Consider the following 24656-nt stretch of genomic DNA (forward strand, 5'->3'; position numbering starts at 1 on the left):
TTCTTTTTTTACTTTTGCAGATACTCTTGTGTCTGGAAATGAGTGCACTTTAAACTTCAAAACACTTTTAAGACAATGAAATAGTTCATACTGATGGTTTTTTAGATTTTTCAACGTAAAGTAAAAATGTCAGTCAAGTAATGAACTTTTGCTGCCACATACAACTTTAAATTTTTTTCCAGCTTTTTCAAAATTTTCCATTAATTTTGAACTATTAATTAATTATAAAAATATTCATATAAAAAAAAAACGTGCAACGCTAAAAAAACGTGCAACATTTCTGTGTTTTGGGTATGAACAAAACACTAAATATTCTATGCTCATTAAGAAAAAGAATATTTTAATTAGTAGTTGGATCTTAATCTTTACATAAACAAATATATTTAATTCTTTGCTTCATTCTCGGTCTTCTACTATCGCAAATACGTTTCCTGTCTCGCTCTTATAATTTGATTTCAAACTATCATTTTCTCTCCTTTTTTCAATGTTATTATTTGTTCGCTAAATTAAAGATTCAATTTAAATCTCTATGCTTCGAATTTGTAAACATACACCTTACTTAAAATTTAATTTTACAAGAGGCTGAATTTCATAATTGTAACTTTTTCTTACCAGATATAAGATTAAAGAGTAAATTTATTTGTTGATTCTTTTCGAATTTAGATTTCATGCCTTTCGACTCTCATGCCTTCGATTGATTATTCTTTTAAAATAATTTTTCAATTCATTATTATTGTTTTATATACTTTGTAATTTAGTCTAGCTTAATATACAGGCAATAGAAATATAATCTTTTGCAGCTACGAAGTCTTACTTTCGAACATAAATTTTATTTAGAATTCAACCTAATTTAGGAGCAACGAAGTTTAAGAAATTTGCAATGAATGCCAAAGTCATCAGAGGTGGAGGTTCCGTTGAGGAAGAAGCGTAATGAACTATTTTGGTAAGTTAAGATTGCAAAGCAATCTGAAAGACCACCAGTTTTAGTAGGATATGATAGTTTTCTTTACAGGGAAAAGTTTTTCTAAATAATATATTGTTTAAAACTATGACTGGAGGGGCTATTTTTGTACTAAAGTGTTCAAGTATTTGAGTAATTGAGTAATACTGTTGACATGGATAGCAATATAATCAATCATCAGTTTATTTAATACAAAAATAGAAAAAAAAAAGTTTTGTCTTGCAAAATATACCTTAAAATATAATTAAGTTATAAAAGAATATTAAAGATTTAAAAGTTATCAAAAATAAACTGAAATATATTTAATAAAAAAAATTGTTGCTTAAAATCAGTAAAAGGTAAGCAACTATTTATTGGTTATGACAAATAATAATATTATTTAAAGAAAGTAATTCATCGGGAGTATTTCATCAAAAGATTTTAAAAAAATTGTATGTATAAAAATAACCTTTAACAGAAAGTAGTTAGTGGATTGACAGAAATTTTAAATGTTATATAGTTAAGCAATTACAAATTTTCACAATATAAAAATCTCTTTTTTATCTTTAAAAAAAAGTTCATTTGAGTAAAATCTGCTAATGTGTTGATATTACACATTACAAAAAATGAATAATATTTATCGGATAACAACTGTAATAATTTTTATTTTCTTTTAAGATTTATAACAACAGTTGGTCTAATTAAGTTTACATAGTGAACATGAAGTATTACCAGATTTGTAAATGACACATTTCATTATATAATCAAGATAAAAAAAAATTATTTTGGGTTTTGAATAATTTTTAATGCAATTTGTCAAGCAATTGCACAGGAAAAGAAAACTGCTAATGATGCAAATTAAAAAATAAAATTTTGTTTAAGAAATAAAATAAAGCACCTTCTGAAATACAAAAAGTACATTTTTAAATAAAAATAAATAAAAAGGTCAGTAAAAAAATTATTATGATTACGAATCATTTTTAATAATTTACTACCTTCTGCAAATACTTATCTTTCAGGGTGATGAGCTCTCATAATCCTATTTCTGAAACAAAATAATTAGCAGAAAACACTTGAGATGGTAAGATACACATATATAGTAATTTAATCTTTATATATGTATAGTATCTTTAGATTTGTACAGTTAATAAGCTTTAAATCTTTATATATTACAAAAAAAACATAACATTAAAAAATGTCATAAGTTGCTCTATCCACATGATAGAGGATGTAAATTTAAATTTCCTTACATATAGTTGAAATTTAGCATATTAACTGTTAAGTGTATACTATCCCATATTTTATCAAAAATTTTGTCATCAACTTGTTCATTGCAATTTATAAAGAGACACTATGTCTGTGTGAAAAAGACTAAGTCAAAAATTTTCACATCTCATGGTCTGAGAAAATTATTCAGCAAATCTCTGAACTTATATAAATAATCTTACAGCTGTTATTGAGTGTTTGCTTGCAGAAAAGTGATTATTAATCTTCGTTACAAAAGGTAAGTTTATTTAATTTCACTCTTATAGTTACACCCGCAACAAAAAGTTACACGTATACCTTAACAGAAAAATTTAAATTAAGCATGACTAAGTTATGAAATTTTGTATTCAAAAATAGTTTACTAAGATACTGACACACTGACACTACTGAATTACTGACACAAAAAAATTATTTAATATTTTAATAAAAGTATGGGGGTGTGACATGTTCTTGTTGCAGGACTCTTGTTAAATAAATTTTTTTATGCAAAAGAATAAATAGAATTGAATGATCTTAAAATCATTGGAAAATATTGTAGAAAATCCCATAAGTAGGCAGAATATTTACAAGAAGAGAGGGAAAAGGACAAAAGTAAGAACAAAAGCAAAACTATGATACAGTGAATGACCGAAATCAAGAGAATGTCTGCTTTCATCGGTGGATATCAACAACCACATAGGTGAATGTCCGAAATATTTTTTATATTCAATTTGATAATAATTTATTATTTTATATTATTCTATTTATTGGATTATTATAATGTCTGCTAAGAAACGATTAGTAGAAACATCAGTATTTGGAGTACCGGACAAATGTTTAACAGATAATGGCATTTAATTAGATCTATTATGTATTTGGGATATTTACCAAAGCGACTATGTGAGTGTCAATATTCACCGGTGAAAGTCAGCAGTCACCGATTTCGGTAATTCACAGTAGCATATTTATATATGTATATATATAAACAGTTGATGCCAAGATGGAAAAACAATTACAGTGACAAAAGCAGAATGGAAGACGAAGTATATTGATATCATTAATTAAAAAGATCTTGTTTGCAAATGTTAGTGTACATCATTATATCATTGGTTATACTAGTCGGACAGACAACGGAAACTTCGAATATTTCTTACACAAGTAAAAAAAAAAAAATTTATTTAATTTTTTTATTAAATAACTATATTACTATTTAAATATTGCTGACTAACATAATACAGTTCACTCAGTTCTCATGATTCAATTATGTCAGTTAAATTTGATTATGTCATTTAAATATCGCATCTGCAAAATGAGGAAATCATTTTTTTAAAAAATAAATGAAACATTGAGCATCATGCAGATATGTATATTTAAGTGGTCCACATTAAATTCAAAAATTCAAGCCAATGCTCTATGACGTTGTAGCCGATGGCTAATTTAGTTGTAAATGGTACTCCCACATCTTTGCGATGAAAGCAGGTTAATAAAGCCATGTATGAAAATATTTCACAAAAATAAGATAACTCTTTTTGCAACAAAACAATCTCTCCATGCAGTTTCTAATAAACAGGTACACTTTTAATTCATATAATTTTAAAAAACTTAATTTTTTTTGTAAAAAAATGAAGCAAAATGATGCATAATTAAAGAAGGGTAGCCAACTTCCCATAGTTTTGGAAAAATTTCTTATTGTAGTAGCAAACTTCATGTTTGAATGAACGATTCTTTGTTTATGTAAATTTGATTTAAAATTATTTTCACACCACTAGATATGAAATATTCAAAAGTTAATATGATAAGCTATTCTGTTTCAATTCTTTTATGGCAAGACATGCAATGTTGGCAAAATTAACCGTGATTCTGAAAGCTTCTATTTTTGATTGTCTAATACTCAATAAAATGTAATTCAGTGCAATTAGTCTGAGTAAAGAATATAATTTAGCTGAAAATTGTTGAACACACATTAGAACTTTTGTTTAAAGGTTGATGCTACGATTGATTTTATTTATACCCAAAACTGCCTAATTAGCTGTTTCCTACAGCTACAAGGTTTATTTTTTAAAATTAGTTGAATGAATTTTTTAAGTATAAAAGAGGTATTTAAAAAAAAATTTTTTTTACATGTTCATTCAGTGCTTCATAAGGCCTCATTGACATGTACTTTTAGAATCCTCTTCAAAAGTGAAATTAAAATATGTATACAATACACACCGGGGTTGCAAATTGATATTTAAATGAGTAAAAAATGCTATCAAATCTGAGAAATTACACAAAAGAAGGTGCGAGTGATAAACACCATAACAGGTTGAATTTGAGGTTGAAAATTGCAGGTTTCTTTTAAACAATCATCTTTCAACTCCTTTCAGATTCCTCCTGCAATCAAACCAGTTTTGCTGTTTATTACAAAAATTAAAAGAAGAAAGATTACTATAATGCCTTAAGGTTCTGAGAGCCTTAGGCCCTTACTCATCTGGGATTGTATAGTTGCAGTCAAATCACACTTTTTGGGGACTGATGATTTTAAATATGGATTGTTTTATAATTTAAAATACAATGAAAAATATATGAGCATGTTTAAAAATATCATTACAATGAAAAATTAATAAAAATACTGTGAAAAGAATTTCACATTTTTTTTATCATAACACAACTAACTTTATGAACAGAATAAAAACAAACTTTTAAGACATACAGATTTAAACAAAAGAAAAATATTTTTTAGAAGAAAAATATTGGATTATTTTCTTTCCTCAAAGAAAAACTATTATTTGAACTGAATTATATTAAGAAATAATTAATAAAGACACAATGAAAGTTTTTTTAACGGATAAAAGTTATATTTATTAACTTCTAATCAACATAGTAAAAACACATATTTAAAAAATATAACTTAATAAATAATTTATTGAAAGAATTTTACAGTTAGATAAAATAAAGTAGTGAATTAATCCTTAATATAAAGTAAAATGAATTAGCATTAGTTAAGACAAGTTAAAAAAAATTTTAAAATGAAAAATTAAAAAAAAAAAATATTTAAAACACTAAAACAAATAATATTCTTAACAGCACTTCTAGTTAATTGAACTGATTTTATAAATATTTACAAGAATTACTAAAAATATTTGGAGCAGTTAATGTGTATTTCACATTAATTATGTAGTATACAAAACATGTTCTAATTCTGCAATATTAGGAGAAAAAATTTATCACAGAATTAAAAAATGCATAGCAAAACATCAGTATAAAAGAGAATTCAGAGCACAAGTTTTCTATGCCTAGATTAGGAATGCAAACTTACCTCTCAGAAAGAAAAGACGCAGAAACAATATTATGGCTATGAAAAGGTGGTGGAATTTTAGTTGAATCATTCTGAAATCCATTCGTTTTGCATCTTACATCTTCATCATACTGAAAATTGAAAATATTTCTGAATAATTTATTTGAATTAAAATTAAGTTATTTAAAACAAGTATTAGTTTCAGATATTAAAGAATAAATAGGTATTTTTAGTATCAAGCACTTTTAACCCTTTTTTTAAAGATAAAGAAAATCTGACACATTGTTATACTTGAAATAAAAAGAGAGATAATCCTTGTAAAATCATTCAAGTGAAACCAAGCATAATTAAGTATCGAGATTAAATTAGCCAGTAGTCAAAATGATCAAGAACCAAATTAGGGTACACAATTGAATTAATATAAGTTATGTTAGTACTATCCTCTGTGGCAGAATTTTTTTTTCAGGTTTTCTGCGACATGCCTCTTTAAAACTAATATCTTTCTGAAAGATAACAAATATACAAACTTCACATTTCCCTCACATCTTCACAACTTCATACACATCTTCTGAAAGTGTATCATCTGTAAGATGTTTGAATTATCTTGGAAAAACTGAAATATCTTTGGAATCTTACAAGTTTAAATCGAATAACAAGTTTAAATCGAATAACATTTAAGTATTGCAAACAGTCACAATGAATATAAATAAAAAACAAAGCTGAGCATAGAAACTCAAACTTAAATGACAAACACTAACAGCTTACAAAAAACTAATAAAGGAATTAATTTACTAATAAGCAAACATTTTAAAATCTAAATTCCTTGCACCTTACCTTAATCTTTATCGATCTATGAAATTAAAATTTTATTTTAATTGTTTTGACATATTTTGAAAGTTGAATGACTGAAAAATTTCAGCAATAGGGTTATTTTTTCAACACACTCAGAAATATATAAATTAAAAATAGTATATTAGATAAAATTAAAAAAGAGCAGAATATCCAGTCTCATGGCTAAATAACATGATTGGCTATTTTAAACATTAGGCCAAAAATTAAGTACAATGAAAGCTTTTGATTTTTGCTTTTAATTTCGTTTTGCTTTATGCGCAAACATGAAAAATAGCAAATTTACATCATAAAAGTAGACTATTTAAGAAGGTAAAAAATACCTCTGTTCTAGGCAAAATATCAGGATCAGCTTTGATTCTAGTAATAATTTCCCACATGATAAGACCAAAGGAAAATACATTAGCCTAAAATAAAATTTCTTTTAAAATCTAATTTATACTTTCATTTATTAAACAAAAAAGATGGTTCACTGTTATCTTTTATGTAAGAGAGAAATTTGAAATTGAAAATTTAAAAATAAAATTACATCTTTTTTTAACAACTACTAATGTAACAAAATTTTCTCAGAATATTTAACAAAATTATGTAATTAGAAATTTTTTTTGTCAGTTTATTATTATCATAATAATAATAATAATATGGACTACACTTAATTTATTTAAACTATAAACTTTATTGCTATTCACAGGCAAACCACCAGGCCATCTATCTTTCAAAGGCTATAAATGTCGCTAAAATCACACGCATTGGCGACACATTTGTCACCTAGAAATATGTTCGGAATTTGCAGAATAGTAACAAAAAATAGATTTTTGCATTCTACTCCATGTATTTAAAAAAACTTTGCTGCACAAATATTTGTTCAGTGTGTAATATGGATTTAAAATGTGTGGTATTCAAATGAAATAAGAGAACGTGTCTGGTACAAAAATTTTTAAATTTTAATGATTATAACATGTTATTTTACATGTTTTGCTGTGCTTTGCATTCATGTACTGACCTTGAACCTTTACCATGTACATCCTTTGACCTTTTTATTCATGAATTAATAATAAATAAAATAATTATTTTCTTGTTCTTTTAGAATTGACTTTAAAATTTCATAATTTAGTTATTCAAAACTTTATAATTTTTAATCTAGTATTCTGTTAGGTCTTACTTTCTCTATTTTCCTCATTTACTTATTTGGTCAGAGCATTTTAACGTCTAAATTGAATCTATTTTTAGCATTCTTACACTTCTATTTTTAGCATTCTTACACATTAGGACCCATAATCCTCATAGAACAATTCCTGACGTCTGTATTGTTTGTCTAAGATAAGTACTCTGACCGCCACTAATCTGCGGCAGTCTGGTGCTATGGAAACCAGAAGAGGGCCTTTTCAGGAGGGTGGCTTCGATGAAGAGGTCTCCTTTTCTTTCGCCAAAACCAGTCCTAATGAGGAACCCTGCATCCCAACTTGAAATAATCATACCTCGTTACCATAGTCACCGCCACAGCTCCAGACGAATGTCTGGCAGAGTACCTATCGCAGACAAACAGTAAGCTACTTGAACATAGATGCAGACCAGGTTCACCCATTCATGGCAACAGTTTATCCATGTCATAAGGGTCGAATCGTCACGGATTGGTTCGAAGAACATTCCAGTTACGTTCAAATCATGTCTTGGCCCCCAAATTCACCTGACCTTAATCAAATAGAGCATTTGTGGTACTACTTGGAAAACCAAATTTGTGCTGCCACGCTACCCTCTCGCAATGTGAGAGAATTGCAGGACCAGTTGGTGAGCGCTTGGTACCAGATACCTCAGACTACCTATCAGCACCTTGTGGAATCAATGCCATGGCGGATGCTAGCAGTTTTGAGGGCTAAAGGTGGTCCTACATGTTATTAGCAGAGTGGTCATAATGTAATGGCTCTTCGGTGTACATATACAACAATCAAAAACTAATTTAGTGCTAATAAGAACACATAGTCAACAGTTACAACATTATCAAAATTCTTACACACATTGTAAAAAATTGCTTCATTAAATCATATTTTCATAATAAATTGCAAATCGAAAAAAAGCATATTTCAACGCAGGAAATCCATAAAAAAAGGGAAATCCATAAAAAAAGAAAAAAACTTCTCATCAACATTTCTCAAGTTTCACTTTAAAACACATTTAATATTGTATCAACTTTTGTCTTGATTTATTTTGTCAAAATTGTGATTACAAAAAATCACCTCAAATATAAGAATTTGCTAAAACGAAATTAAAAAAAAATTAATCAAGTTTATATATGTAAGAAATGTACATATTTGTGAAAATAATTAAAGTATACTGATATAAAAAGTAATATATGTTATGCAATAGCTGAATGTATGTATCTATAATAGATAAAACACGTACATCAATATAAATATGCAAGATAAGATCAGTGTGACAGAATTTTTTCGACAAAACTCACCACAACTAATGTCTTTCTGACTTTTAATAATCTTACTAATTTAAAATAACAAAAGCGTTTACAAAAGGAAAAAATAAGCATAATTTTTTTAAAATTGAACATATAATTTTTTAATCGAATATTATGGGTGACATTCTCACATTTTGTTGGGGAAATTATTCCCCTCTTCATTTTGTAAATAATCGTCACAATAAAAAAATAATAATTATAAATCATGAAATCCATTGTAGTAATTGTCGGAAAAAAGATCGGCGGCGAAGTCACGCGAATCGGACTAATCAATTGCGTGTTTCGTTTTGAGATTAGGTTGTTGCAAATAATATTGTATTAAAAATATTGGATTCAAAAACTGTGGAGAAATCCACAGCAATAACTGCCAAAAATTCGATAGAATTATTGATTTAAAAAGTAAATACTCAAATGCACAATTCGAATTTTCCATATTGTTTAAAATATATAGGGATATTTAAAAAATACGTAAAAATCAATATCAGTAACTGCCCAAAATACAATCGAAACATTACATCAGTTTACGATACTATCGGCGTAAATTGAGCGGGTCAAAAAGTGATTATTTAAATGTTCAAATAATGATAAAATGATAAATAAAAAATAAGCCATTGTTGTCAATCCTTTCTTATATTGTCATATGAAAATTTCATATTTTAGAATAGGGACTCATGCTTTCGAGCTCAAGAATAATTAGGAAAAAATTTATATAACTTTACATTACACAAGATAAATTTTTTGTATTTAATATAAAATTTTTATATTTTAAAACAGTTCTAACAAAAAAAATCCAGAATTCAACATTATCAGGACATATCAACATATCCGGGCATATTCACCATATCAACACATCCGGAACACAAAAAACATTAAAATTGAGATTTGAATCTCTTGATTTCTTTAATAAAAAAGTTATTGATTTAAATCAACTATATTTCAGGAAGCCATTAATTAAAAAAAGTTGATTTGCTTTACAAAAAAATATTAATGTAATTAAAAAAATATTTTATACAATATAACTAATACAGTGGAGCATCGTTTGTACGACGCCGAAGGGACCACCGAAAAACGTCGTATAAACGATAACGCCGTATAATTGATTTTTACTTCTAAAACTGAAACTAACTCTATTTTCAGTTAATTTTAATGTTTAACGTGTTGATTTACATTCTAAATTAGACAAAGCAAAACAAACAAATAACCAAAGAAGAAAAATTGCAGTGAGCAATTTGAATGTATGTTACCTTTAATTATATTTTCTTGCTATTAGTCTCTACAATGCTTTGAATAGCGAGTTGAACTTACTGCTTTCTATGATGCAATTTTAAATTTCTAATCACGGCCAAATCTAATGGCTGAAGCGCACTTGTGCAATTTGCAGGAAAAAAGAGAGCTTTTACATTTTCCAAAATAATTAGTATCGATGGGTGCGCTGGACATTGGTCGATGAATAGCAAAATTTTTCGTTTTCGCCTCTTCATAACATTGTCTAGTTTTTTCAGTCATCTAGTAAAAATTACGGTCGTCATCCAAGCATTCTTGTTGACACCCTTTACTGTATCATTCATGTTGGCAAATGCTGCCCTTTTTTGAAATACACAAGAAAAAATAAAAAATTAAATAAACGTGAACAAAATCTAAAAATCGACGTATAACCGATTCTGCGCGTCGCATAAACGATATATTTTTACATTAAAATGAATAGGAATGATTTGGGACCACTCTAAAACGTCGTATAAGTGATCGTCGTATAAACGATGCTCCACTGTAAATACATTCTTTAGAGAGTGAACTTTTTTTTAAAAAAATAGCCTGATTTCAGTGATAGTGATGGTATTTTACTAAGAAATAATGACAGAAATATGCATGTAAATTATTAATGTAGTCCCATATCCTTTTCATTAAAAAAATCATTGATTTAAAACAAGCAATTTAAAAAAAAATTAGATTTAAATAAACTGATTTTTTTAAAGTAATTATTAATCCAAATATAAAATATTTTTATACTATATAATTAATAAAAACATTATTTAGGGTATGATTTTTTGAAGTGTTTTTATTACCTATATATATATTTCTCTTACACGGCGACAAAAAAAAGCCTTGTTACAACTCCCAGAAAGGCAACGCTAAAAAATCGATCAATTATTGTCGCTAAAACTGTCACATGCCAAATCTAGCTGAGATGGCTCAACATATAGCGCTTTTAAAAACGGAAACTGAAATAACAAGAGAGAGCATAAGCTAGGCAGAAGGGAGTAGTCTTTGTCGATAGATCTCTATTTTAGTATTTTGTTGAAAGCGCATTTTTTTTTACGAATTTATTTGACGATTTTTGATTTATATCACGAATTTATTTGTTTTACTAGAATTTATTTGTTTATGCAGGTTTTTCCATTGCAATTCACTTATTTAAATTTTTAATAGACTTAATTATAGCCAAAATGTTAACCTTTTTAAAGAGATATCAGTTTTAGAAATTTTATTTTAAGATTTTATACTATAGCACATTTCTAATAGGTTTAACGAATTACATGTCAATTATTTCAATGACTTAGTATTTACTGAAAAGATGTAATTTTTTTTTAAAAAAAAAAGTTGTTATATGGATTTGAAAGATTGTTTTGTATTCTTAGAATTTTGCGCATTTGCAATGTATCGAAGTTAGTAGCGAGCGAAGCGAGCTTGGTTTGCGAAGCAAACCATATAAGATTGCATAGCAATTTTTGGGGGTTGGCAAGCGTTAGCAAGCAGGGGGCGCAGCCCACTAGTTATTATTAATAACGTTGTTTACTAAGAAATAATTAAAGGGATATGCAAGTAAACTATTATATTTTTTTTAAAAATAGATTAAAAATAAATAATAAACTTAAAAACAAAATAGACTAAATGAGGATAAGAGTGGGATTAAACCTTTACATTCCTCATCTTCCATTAAATTTATGTAAAAGTTGAATTCCATGCCAACTGAAACCAGTATTGCATTTTGAAAGTTTAAGCAATATCCTCGTATTTTATATCATTTAAAGGAAATTTGTTGGAATTTATGAATTCAGAAGTTATTTTTAGGAGTTATACATGATTATAGTAAAATTTATCATAAATATAGAGCATTCATGATTTTGTCAAAAAAGTTTCAAATTTAAAGAAGAATAAGTTATTAAAAATATTCCGATTTTACATATTGCCTGATTTATATTGTAAAATAAATTGTTCTTGAGTCTAATTATGTATTGATTTCCATCAAAAAAAATTTTTTCTTATTTTTTAAGTCAAAAATTATCTCAAATATATATTTGTCCCCTCTGTTACAATTACTCTTTAGATCTTATTTTATTCATTACGCAAAAAACTTTTTAATTTAATAACTGGTTTTTAAAATTAAGTATATTAGTACAATCTTATTATGTTAGATTTTTGAAAAAAAAAAATGTTGAAGTTTCTCATATAACAGAGGGGATGTAACATAAAGGAAAAATGAAATATCTCCTCAGTTAAACAAAATGTAATCAAAGCTGATTGATTGACCATTAAAAAGGAAATCTAGGAAAGTAAACAAGTGCTAACGCATCCTAATTCAACTAGATTAAACCAGCTCCTCCACTGTTAGAGCAGACTTTTTATATAAAGCTAAGTCATTTTATTTCATAGAATGTTTAGTTTATAGTTAAAAGTTTATTGAGGGAGTAATCAATATAGAACTAGAATGTCCCAAGGAAAAAAAAAAGATATTTGTAAGAAGAAAGATAAAGAACATAAAACAAAAATTAATGATAACAGAAGAATTTTGAAAAAAAAAAAAAGGAACTGATACAAGCAGTTGAAATTCAGGAAGAATATCCTCTTTATAATATTTCTTAGGTATTGGGGAAAGCTATTAAAAAAGCCAACTGTGCATTACCTGTATCTCCAAGAAAACGTTGTACTGTTCTATGCATATTCTGTAACCTTATTACCAAAACAAAAGAAACAGCCTAGTAACAAAGTTTCTGATAGAACAAAAAACTTGTAACAAATTTCTACTCATCTGATAAATTTTCTTACCTGGCTTCTGGTAGAGATAAGTGCATGATTGTCAGAGAAAATGTACAGAAAGTTACAAAGCAAGAAAAAAAGTATGTGCTGCGCACCTTTATGGAAGCATATCAAGTTTTAAAGCAGATACATCCAAACACAAAACTTAGCAAGTCTAAGTTTGTTGTACTACGACCTATCCGTATTTTATGCGTAGGCAAAAAACCATATAATGAGTGCATGTGCTATTCATGAAAATGTAAATTTACTATTAAAATCACACAGTTGTTTATCAAATAATTACATCGAATTACTAAATATAATGACTTGTAACAATCGCTCAACTGATTTTCTAACCATTATTGAAAAACCGACCAAATTTAAGTTTATGGCTACCAATGTTCATCTCTGTAGCCTTGTAATTTTGAACACAACCCAAAATACAAGGGAACTGGCATTGATTTTTTTAAAAAAAAAAAAGAAGATAGAACTTGGAGGACTTAGTAACCCAACCGATTTCACATGCACCAGTCCTCATTTAAAACACTGGGATTCTTTTGATGTTATAATAGATAGTTTTGCAAGTGTAAACAGTTTAAGGGAAAAATAGGGTAGTTAATTTTGTTGCCCAAATAACTGAAATTGAGAAAGAAACAAACAATGTGCATGTTTTTTAAGCACGGTCTTCTAAAACAAAAACTTTCTAATAAAACTACATGTACTATAATGTAGCATGAGTTCACTAGTCAGTTATTATAACAGTGCTGCCAACTCCAACTTTAAATAACTGAAGAGTCACTCTTGACAGTGATAATATTTCTCTTCAACTATTTGTAAAATTTGTAAGACGTCCCCTTTGTTACATTTCATGTCCACTTAAGACATATTATTAGGACTTAAAATGTGTTTGTAATTTTAAAAGTCTCATAATAATTTATTTTATGTTAAAATGTTATAATTTTAAAAAAAATTTACAGATAATGTTTAGGATGGTAGAAATCACAGAATTTAATGTAAATAACAGTGCATGCTTAAAAAGTGTGATTTTATTTGTCCCCTCTGTTACAAATACTTTTAATTAACTTGCAATTTAATTATGAGTCTCTTTTATTATTTTGTGCCAATTAATTAAATATTGCACCCTAAAGTAGCAGGGCAATTCTATGAAAGTATCAACTTTTAAATGAAATTTTTTTTTTTATGAATTGCATATTTTGATTTTAAAACTATGTTCAAAAATAGTCAAAGTCTGCATATTCCTGTTTCATTTTTGATAATTTTAACTTTTTTGAAGCTTTCTAAAGTAATCACATGGCTGACAGGTGAATTGTTCACATTTGTGCTCAAATTGTTTTCTTGAAAAACACTTATAAAAGAAAAGAAATGTATCTTTCTTCTGCAATATTTTGATAAAATTATGCATATAGTACAAAATTTAAACATTTAAAACAGTCTTTAGGTCATTTTAAGTTTAATATATAAAATAAAATTAACTTTTTTTGTGTCATTCCGTCACATGTTTTAGTATTTTTTTTAAATAGCAACTGCATTTCAAAATGAAAATGTATATATTTTGGAATATTAAGCAGATATGGCATAAGAATCAATGAGAGATAAAATTTTACGCATTTGATTATTAACTTTCAATCATTTGTGCGACGGAATGACACATCTTCGGCGATGGAATGATAAAACGAGTCCTAGAGAAGCTTATTCAAAAACTAGAGAATCATTGGAAGACAGATAGAATGTTGAAAAGGAGCAAGATCCCCATGATATGATGGAAAAAAAAGACAGAGAAAGCAAGGCAAAGAAGAAAGCTTACATGACAAAAGCTGGACTTAAAAGAGTTAGATGTGCAAACGCTGTTAGCTGCTTTAAAACGGCACCTAATATATGCAAAAGGATTTCATAAAGTCGAAGTAACAAATCGTGGAAGTTTTGATTTTGTCCAGCAGAGAGGGCAAAAGAGAATGACTTCAGCTGGTCACTTGTTACAGCATCATGGAGAGGGACAAGAGACGGGCACTAGACGTTCGTGTAGTTGAGAAGTGAATCATAAAAATTAGAATGTTTTCTAATTTTAACCAAAACAAAGTGTATGATTTGAAAGGCCACTGTTTTGATGAGGAAATGGAAAACATGACTGAGGAGTATGCGGTCGGCTCTTTAATCATTGTCCCATACTGCGGTAAAAAGAAGGAGCATTTACATGCAACGCAAATTACTTTGATAGATAAAGACGATTTAGATGTTAAAGTTCTAAAAAGAAGATGGGACAAAAATTGATTTATGCATAAATTTCCTGAGAAAGAAGATAAGATGTGACATTGGCAAGTTACTTATAAAACCTCTTCAAAGACAAGCTAATTTTAAAATTGTTGAAACTTTTACTAATTCTGTTTATCGGTTATATACATATTAATCCTGTTTATCTGTTATATTCTGTTTATCATTTACACATTAATAAAACCTTTTTTAAATGAAGACTTTCTTCCACTAAACTTTTTGCCACTCTGTCACGGTCATTCCGTCACAGCAAACAGATACTAATAACTGCTGGCCAACCTGAGATTAATTTTCCAAATTCACACTTTACGTTGCTTACACATACTAAAAGTAAAAAATAGTTCAGAAAAATAATAGCTGCAAAATTCACAGAAACTACCAGTTCTAAGCGGCATGCCAAAAGCTTGGTTGCCAAAATGTCATTCCGTCACACAAATAAAAAGTATATAAAATTTTTTAAAAAAATGGAAAATCCTTTTTTTTAAAAGTTTATAAATAGCATTATGCCAATAATAATGATATGCATGAGAAAAAACAATGTTTATTTGAAATTAGATGCATAGAAACTTCAATTAACTGCTATTTTGCAAGTCAAAATGTCATTCCGTCACATATGGAATTGCCCAGCATATATATTTTGTTTTCAGAAATATTAAGTATATTTTTCAGAATAAAATATACTTGTGTGATTTCCCTCTGTTACGCTTGGAATTCAACAAAATAGCTTGCGACCAAAAAAGCATGTTTCAATTACACACATTTAGTTTAAAGCTTATTTAAATGCAATTTGTATAAATAGCATACATATATCAAGACTTGTTCAACCCAAAAGTAACTTAAAATAGATGTTTTCTAATATTAACTAATTTAATCTTTTTAATACTTTTAATTTAGTCTTACTAACTGAAAAATAGTATCCTAATCTTTAACATTCATTATCACATTGAGCTTGAAAAATATAACTATGATTTTATTTTTTCAATGATTAGTTTCTTAATACTTAAATAATGGTTTTACCCATCTTTGAAACCCATCGTTTTACCCATCACCAGAAATGTTAACTATTTTAGCTATTAGTTTACTACCATTTAGCTACTTTAGTGTTTTAAATAATGTTAAATATCATTAAAACAATTTATTAGATGTTTTAGTCAGTGAAAAAATCTGATTTAAATGTAACAAATCTTTTTTGGTTTTTTAATCATGATTTTTGCCAACCTGGGATTTAATTTACCACATTTTCATTATTTTAATAAGCACATTGCAGGTCACAGTAGGCTAAAAAAGAAACCAGGACATGTTTTGAAACAATATACATATATTAGTTTACTTTTTTAAAAATGCAAACAAAATAAAAGAAGGTATAGTTTTCTCAACATAAGTACAACAAGGGTCAATTTTAACCACAAAGAAAAATACTTTTATTATATACAGAGTTTCTTTGTTTTAAATAAAAAGTTTTAACAATTTTTCCAGTTGAATTCTTTTAATAAACATGTCATAAAAGATCAATAATTAAAAAGTTTTATTGGTACATTGAATTGGTGCATTAAAAAATAATAAGTATCAATTATTTAATATTCTTTCATACCAATATTTATTTAAAATTTGCAACTAAGTTCATGATTTCTTAGATAAATCATTTTGAAGAGGGGTGGCAATAATTTTGAAACGAAAGCACAGTAAATATGCACATTTGTTTTCAAAAGTAATTTTCTGCATGAACTAAAAAAAACAAAAAATATTAAATTGAAAATACAAATTTTTCTATCATTCAAACTGATTACTTTAGAAACCGTATTAGTATTCATAGAAAATGGGGTGTTCTTAGTACAAATAAATCAGAAATATGAGGACAAAAAGCAAAAAATAACGATAAAACATTTTTTTAGTCAGGAGTTCAGAAATTTCAGGACTACAGTTTTTGATATTATTAAACTTTATCATGTATTTAATCATGTATTAAACTTTATTATGCTAAAATTAATGAAAATAGTTTGTACTTTATTTATTATCAAACTATTATTATTAAGATTTACTTTTACTATTACACACATCATTTTTGTACCTTTTCATAAATTAATTATTACAAAATATTTTTAAAAATTATTATTGATATAAAGTATGTATGATATATTGCACTTTAAATATATTAAAACTTGTATTGATTCAATGGATAAAAAATGTTTTCATAAAATTTAATTAAATACTAATATTATAAACTTCATACAGCTGATAATGATGCTAATTAAATAATACTTAAAAATATAGCATTTTACATTACAGAAAAGCAAGGGGGAGGGGGAAATCATTTTTTAACTTATATTACTAAAATAAAATTTAAATGTTGCATTTATTTGCCTGCTAAATGAAGTGGTAAAATAACATTTTTAAAAGCATACTTAAATTATTCAGTGTCTTTTCTTTTTTTTTATTATTTTGTTAGCATATTTAAGGTAGATATTTTTGAATTGTTTATTGAAAACCTTAATTAATATTTAATGGAATAGTTAAATGCTAAGAAATACATTGGACTGGTTCCTGTAATTTCAATCACGAGCTTAAGACATTGTTCCACAGTTTTTTTTCTTTTTTTTTAAATAAAAAAACATAGTTTGAACTAAGAAAAACATGTTCTATTTTTGATCAAGCTACAAGAAATAATAATTCCCTTTTTTGCATGTGACTTCAGAGTTTATCAGAATTTTTTAGCAAGATGTTCCCTAATTTTTATAAGAGAGCATTTTGACTTTGTGTCACTTGGCATATTTGAATTTACTATGCGTCTTTCTAAATTTAGGAGGAAAAAATCTAAATATCTAGACAGGATTTCCCCCCCCCCCTTCATCTATAAAACATATATGCTCCCTTAAAGCTTGATTTAATAAAATGTTGATGATTTTATTCTCTGAAATTAGTTAAAAATCAGCCAATTACATAATCCAGTTATTTTATCAGTGTTATTCACTGCCTGTAATAAAGAAATAATGTAAAGAAATTTTCAAAAAATAAATAAATAAAAATTGCAAAATTTGAAAATCTGTTCCAATGACTTTCAATTAAAAGAAAGATAAGATTATAATAAAATTTATGGCATGCATTTTAAAACTTAATGATGTATAAAAAAAAGTCCAAACTAACTTTCAACTGGTTTCAAAATCCAACTATTATTTTTTAAAACAAATTTTATTAGATTGAAGTTTTTTTTATAAAGTGGTTATTAACAAATTTCATACAAGTAAAATCATGCATGATCTATTACAAATAAAAGAAAATACAACTAAACATGAAGTATAAGGAACAAGAATGCAAGTAGCTAGAGAAAGTGCAAGTAGCTTCCCTAACATGCAATTATCCAAAAAAAATAATTTTTACTTACAACAGATGTAGTTCCACTAGTAAATTCTAGATCTTGCAGCTCAGCTAGTTCAATAGAGCTTCAGCAGCAGGATACTAAATTTCCAATAATTCATTACAGTAGCCCCATTCAGTATAGTAGTACATGTTACATCCTGCTAGATACAAAATTACATTTAAATAAGAAAATTCGTAATAATTTAATAAAAATTAAAATATCCATTAAAAATGCATATAAGCATTTAAAAAAACATTAAAGAATTTCTATTTAGAAGTAGCAAACAGAGTTTATACTCAGAAAAGTGAGTGAAAAATGAATATCTCATACAAAACGAGCCTTGATTTAAATAGGTTATTGTCTTTTCATTGATCTTTATCTCTCCATTGATTCAGTGATGCTGCACCTAACACACACGGAAAAATAGAATTCCTTAAGTTTGGAAGGAATACTTTGATAACAAATGATGGTGATAAATCAGAAATTCGTAATATTCCACTCAACATACTGGGATTTGAAACAGGAGCAGCAGCTATGGAAGGTTCATTTATCTATAGTACTATTCAAGAATACTTTTATTTCATTCATGTTCAATTCTTTTAGCATAGTGGTGATACATCACCAGCGTCAGTAACTGAAACTGATGTTATGCCCTTCAAAACTGTTAATACATTTTTCAGTTATTTTGTATTTTCAATTTAAACTAATATATTTAGATTTAAATAAAAAAAATTTTTAAATAGATGTCTTTTTTATCATTCTGCTATGCAGAAATTAAAAATTTTTTTTTTGAAATATAGTGAAAAATAAAAGGTTAATTTTTGAACAAATTTAGTATTTTTTTTAAGAAAAATTATTCTTTTTTAATATTGCTATATTTATCCTTATACAAAAATATTATTTATCAGTATTAAAAGCATATTTATATTTAAAGGATTAGGTATTCATTTTGTTGTTCAATGAATTGTGGAGCTTCAAAAATTATAAACCTTTTCCTTATAATATTATATTATTTTCTTTTAATAAGCTATAGTAAATTGTATAAAAAATATCAAATATTTATTGATACATGTAATTATTATGTGTACAATGGTTACACCTATAGAATATTTACCTTTTATCAAAGTTCAAGGTTTTGGACACTTTAGGACAATTTTCCCCTGTTTAGGACAGTTTTACCCAGTTTAAGACAGTAAAACCCACGTGTCCTGTCCAAAACCAGTTTAGGACGTCCAAAACCCCAACCCTGGCACTATGTATTTAAATAATTTTATTTTAATATATTTATTTTTATCATACAAATACCATAGAAAAGTGTTAAAAGAAATTATTAAACCCACAATGCAAAAATTCTTATCCAAAAAAGAAAATATTTAACTTGTAACCGAAATTATTTTGTATTTCTCTGTGATTGTATTGAAATTATACTTAAAATGAATATAAAAGTTATAACTAGAAAAGTAACATTACTGATTTTCTGAAGAATATAATAAAAACCTTTTTCAACTTATTAAAGATATTGGCATAGGTTCTACACTTATATTTGAGACTGTTAAAATTAACTATAATAGTAAAGTGAAGTATTTGTATTAGTATTTATTGACTAAAAGTGACAAATATTACTCAAACTTTCAGTTAAGTACCGCTTGACACTGAAAATAATTTTATAACAAATGATGAAACTTTGAAGGTAAATTATAATTATGTCTTTTTAGAAAAAACTAAGCATCTCAAACAATACCTCTTCCCATCCTTTATAGCTAACTAATTTGTATCTGATAAAATTAAAGGCAAACTTAAACAAAAACATAATTATTCTTTTATTTAAATAATTCTAACATCATAATAGGTAAATTTGCTTTTACTCATAATTATATCAGTGGGGATTATTTTTATAAAAGCTAAATGTTATTCATTGATTCTGATTTCATGATGCCAAAACTGGTGACATTTCCATACCAAGAAAATGAAAATGGCTAAAATTAAAAACACTTTAACATTTTGAAGTCAATAGATTTAACGCCTAAAAACGACCAATGAACATTTTCCCAGAGGCAGAATTGCAGAGACACGTTGATCTTGCAGCAGAATGTTACAGAATTCTTGCAGAAAGATTTTTCTTCTGAAAAGTAAAAAGTTTTCTTTACTACAAAAATTTATACTTAAAGATTTGAATCATGCAGTTAGATAAATCATTTCAAATCAATTTACGCCAATTGTAAAGTAAATAAATTCATGTAATATTTTGATTGTATTTTTGACAGTTATTGATATTGATTTTCACATGGTTTTTAAATATCCTGATATATTTTTAACAATATGGAAAATTCGTATCATGCCTTTGAAAATTAACATTTAAGGCAATGATTCTATAGATTTTTTTGTCAGTTATCGTTATTGATTTCTCCATAGTTTTTAAATCCAATATTTTTTATACGATATTAATTACAACAACCTAATCTCAAAATGAAACAAGGATTTGAGTAACTCCCTTTTTGAGGAATCTGATGCGTGTGATTTCGTCATCGATTTTTTTTTTTTGGCGATTAATGCTACGGATCTCGTGATTTTTAATTATGATTATCATTTACAAAAAGCATAGAAGCAAATATTTAGTGTCCGCCCACCCCTAACAAAATGAGAGAATAAGACCAATAATATTAGAATTAAAAATTATTACATGTTCAATAAATAAAAATTATATAGATATCAATTCTTTGTAAACACAGCGCTTTTGTTATATATGTTACTAATTTAAAATAACAAAAGCACTGCGTTATACACCAATATCTTTCTGCAAGATACTTTTAATAATAACAAAGATATGTGTTACTAATTTAAAATGTTTGTAATTATTAAAAGTATCTTGCAAAAAGATATTAGTGCTTGAGAGTTTTGTCACAGACAGCTCGAAAAAATTCCGTCACAGGGACCATTTTACTGTGGAACAGAGAATGGTCGCTCCCAAGAGGCTTCACTGCATTAGATTTTTTCTAAAAGGACATGAGCTTTAAACCCTAAATATAGATAGAATTTCAGTTGATGTAAACCACTTTTGAAAAATTTCCATAGAATATGCACATGGTAGTTCATTTCTATTTAGAATCTCTTGCGGAACATTATCTTAATCTAAAATTCCAATAAAAGCAAAAATAATAACTTATTTCTAGCTTGATTTTACATAAAAATATCAAGTAAGAAAATTATTTTACAAATAACATAGAACTAATAAATTTATTAAAATAGCCTTTAAACAACTTACAAATAAAAATACATACAAATTAAAACTTAATAATAAACATTAGTGTCTAAATAATATTTTAAATATTGAAAAAATTAATCACTAAAAAACATTTATTATCACAATATTTGTGTTGAGCAATGTGAAATTACAATAAATATTTAACTTCCCTAAAAGGTTGAATAATTAGAATTACTAATAAGATTTTTTGCAGAAAAGAAGTTATTTAAACTGAACTTTTCCTTGTTGTAGTAATATTACTTATAATAAATAATAACAATTACTAGTTATGTAATTCCATGAATAATAAGATATAGTTAATTTTCTCTTCGAATTTAATTCATGTATTTTACATAATTAAAATTTAGCAAGTACAAAGCACAAAAATAATACACCATAAATTATTTTTTATTTTCTGATCATATCTTTAGGCAATAAAACTGAATCTTAATGGTTTAAAGGGGTGACACCAAATATGTTAGTTACTTAGTGCAGACAATTTTTTAACATACAAAATCAGACATAAAAATGTACTATATTAGACTTGCAACATGTTACTTACTTAGAATCTCAAAATATGGGAGAACCTCACTCTAGGAACATGGCATTAATAGTTAAACCAATAGAGTTGTGGAAGATAGGGAACCTTCAATGTTAATTTTACTTTCTGCATTTATTGCCCATATTTCAACACTTTTTAAATGATAAATAACAAAATTACTCTAATGGCTTTTGTTTTTTAAATCTAATCTCCTTTTCTTGAAATTATTTAAATAAGAAGATTTTATTAAATAAGTTAGATAATATAATCATTAATACCTCATGTCTTTTTTAGGTAACAAGAGGAACCATATTTTTAATTCACAAAACTATTGAATTTTATCAAGTTTTTTCTTGCATAAACATGAAATTACAAGAACTTTTCTTTGTTATTTAACAAAAAAAAAAAATTCAAGTTAAAATAAAAAGTTCATAGGTAAAAGCAAATCAATGTGCACCATCACAATACATGTAACAAGAGCAACCATAAATTACCCTAAGACCTAGGAAAAATCACAGACACCATAATAATAAAAAAGTAATTTGAACTATTATTTGCTCTAACCAACAGAATTTCTAAAAAAATACTTTACTCAGTGAACTTCCTAGGCGTTTCTAAAAGGGAAGTCTGCCCCATCTGCACTTTAATAACTGTAAATGTGCCCTCCTTACCTCTTTTGTAAAAATAAGCCACCATCTTTTAAAAACAGTGCCTTTTTATTATATTTTTTTCAGAGAAAAGCTTGTTTTCTTAACACCCTGTTTCAATGAAAAGTCTACTTCTGATTTATATAATTATTGATAATTATTTAACTTTAATTTATTTCTTAATGTTAGAAAGATTTTTCTTACATTGTCTGGTTATAGAGTTAAATTCACGTGACATTTGACCTCAATGACATTCTCAACTGTTATTTGAGAGGGGAAGTATATTGATGAATTTTTAAATGATTTTAAATTTTACCAATATTTTTTAAATCAATAGGTACCTTTTATTTTAAAATGGACTTTTAAATATTTATTATCGCAAAATTTTTGTCTTAAAATACAAAAATAGCTTTCAAATTGTTTATCAATTAATCTTTTTATATTTTTTTCTATTTCACTTTTTTTAAAAAAAGAAAACTTATATATATATATTTTTTTAGCTTGCCTTTTCAAAAGCTTCAAATTTTTCTGTTATTTTAATAATGAGTGAAAATTACTTTAGGAAATATACACATACAATAATATGAGCGTAATCAAAAAATTGAGGATCAAATTCAGTTAATACATAATATAGCACGTTTTTATAAATTTTAATGGTAGTACACTCTCTCTTCTGCAAGTACCCTACTCTTTTTTATTCCTTGGGATAACTCTGCTTTACCAAACATGCATAGTAGAATAAAAATATAATATATAGATACAGGTTTCCACAAAATGATCACGTTTGTTAAGGGATTCCGCATTGTAATCTGTCATGACAAACACAATCGCAAAGGTGCCAAATCAATTTTAAAATTTTTTACAAAAATCATGTAGAGGTTTGCCAACACATAACAACTAGTTATGTCATTTTAGTTGGTATTCTCTGGGGAGAATTTTTATTTTATTTAGTTTATCATGACTCCCTGCCTGAAAGTTGTTAATTCACATCCAACACATTCCGTCACATTCAACAGAACATACATAAAAGACATAAAATTTAACCTCACCTAAGCAATTACAATTCATTCAAAATTATTCATTCACAAGGCACATGCAACAGAACAGGCATAAGAGACATTTATAAAATTTAACCTCACTTAGGCAATTACAATTCATTCAGATGGCACATTCAACAGAACAGGCATAAGAGACATTTATATAATTTAACCTCACTTAGGCAATTACAATTCATTCAAAACTATTCATTCACTAGGCACAATCAACAGAACAATTAGAAGACAAATTCATACAAGTCAACTCTAATAGGTTATTTACAATTTAAAACTATTCATTCACAAGGCACTGTCAACAGAACAATTAGAAGAAAAATTCATACAAGTTAACTCCAACAGGTTCTTTGTTACAAGGCACATTCAATAAAACAAGCATGAGAGACATTTCTAAAAGTTAACCTCAGCTGGGCAACAAGGGGAAAGTGGGATAAGACTCTTGGAAGAATAGTTAAACTGTGAAGTAAGAATGGATTTTAACTGCCACAAAATGAGAAACGGGTCAAGAAACTAACAGATTAAAAAAATATATAGTTTAGTTATATATATATTTATAGTGTAGTTAATATATATTAATAAAACTATTGAGCTGAAGTGTTGATAATGATATTTTATTAGAATATATTTATTGAGTATTGAGTATTGAGTATAGTTAGGTGCTGCGAGCTCTCTGCTTATCGCTTATAGCTCTGCGTTTAGAATATATTTATTAGAATTAGATATTTTATTATTGATGATA

The 24656-nt window shown here is 26.8% G+C and overlaps 1 long non-coding RNA gene across 4 annotated transcripts; it reads right to left on the reverse strand.

The window, feature by feature from the left end:
• LOC107447303 (uncharacterized) lies at nt 1–24650 on the reverse strand. Of its 4 annotated transcripts, none has more exons than XR_015435310.1 (5): nt 24244–24650; nt 18461–20558; nt 6635–6718; nt 5484–5593; nt 1–4558 (listed from the first exon to the last, which is right to left on the reverse strand). It is a non-coding gene; the product is annotated as an uncharacterized LOC107447303 (long non-coding RNA). The 4 variants fall into 4 exon arrangements; XR_015435308.1 differs by having other exon boundaries at nt 1–1985; nt 22240–24637; XR_011637632.2 differs by having other exon boundaries at nt 18461–18593; nt 22240–24631.
• Nucleotides 24651–24656: the final 6 nt, after the last annotated feature.

The sequence above is a fragment of the Parasteatoda tepidariorum genome, chromosome 7, assembly GCF_982258835.1.
Source record: "Parasteatoda tepidariorum strain Cologne lab strain chromosome 7, Ptep-v5.0, whole genome shotgun sequence".
Classification (NCBI taxonomy): Eukaryota; Metazoa; Arthropoda; class Arachnida; order Araneae; family Theridiidae; genus Parasteatoda; species Parasteatoda tepidariorum.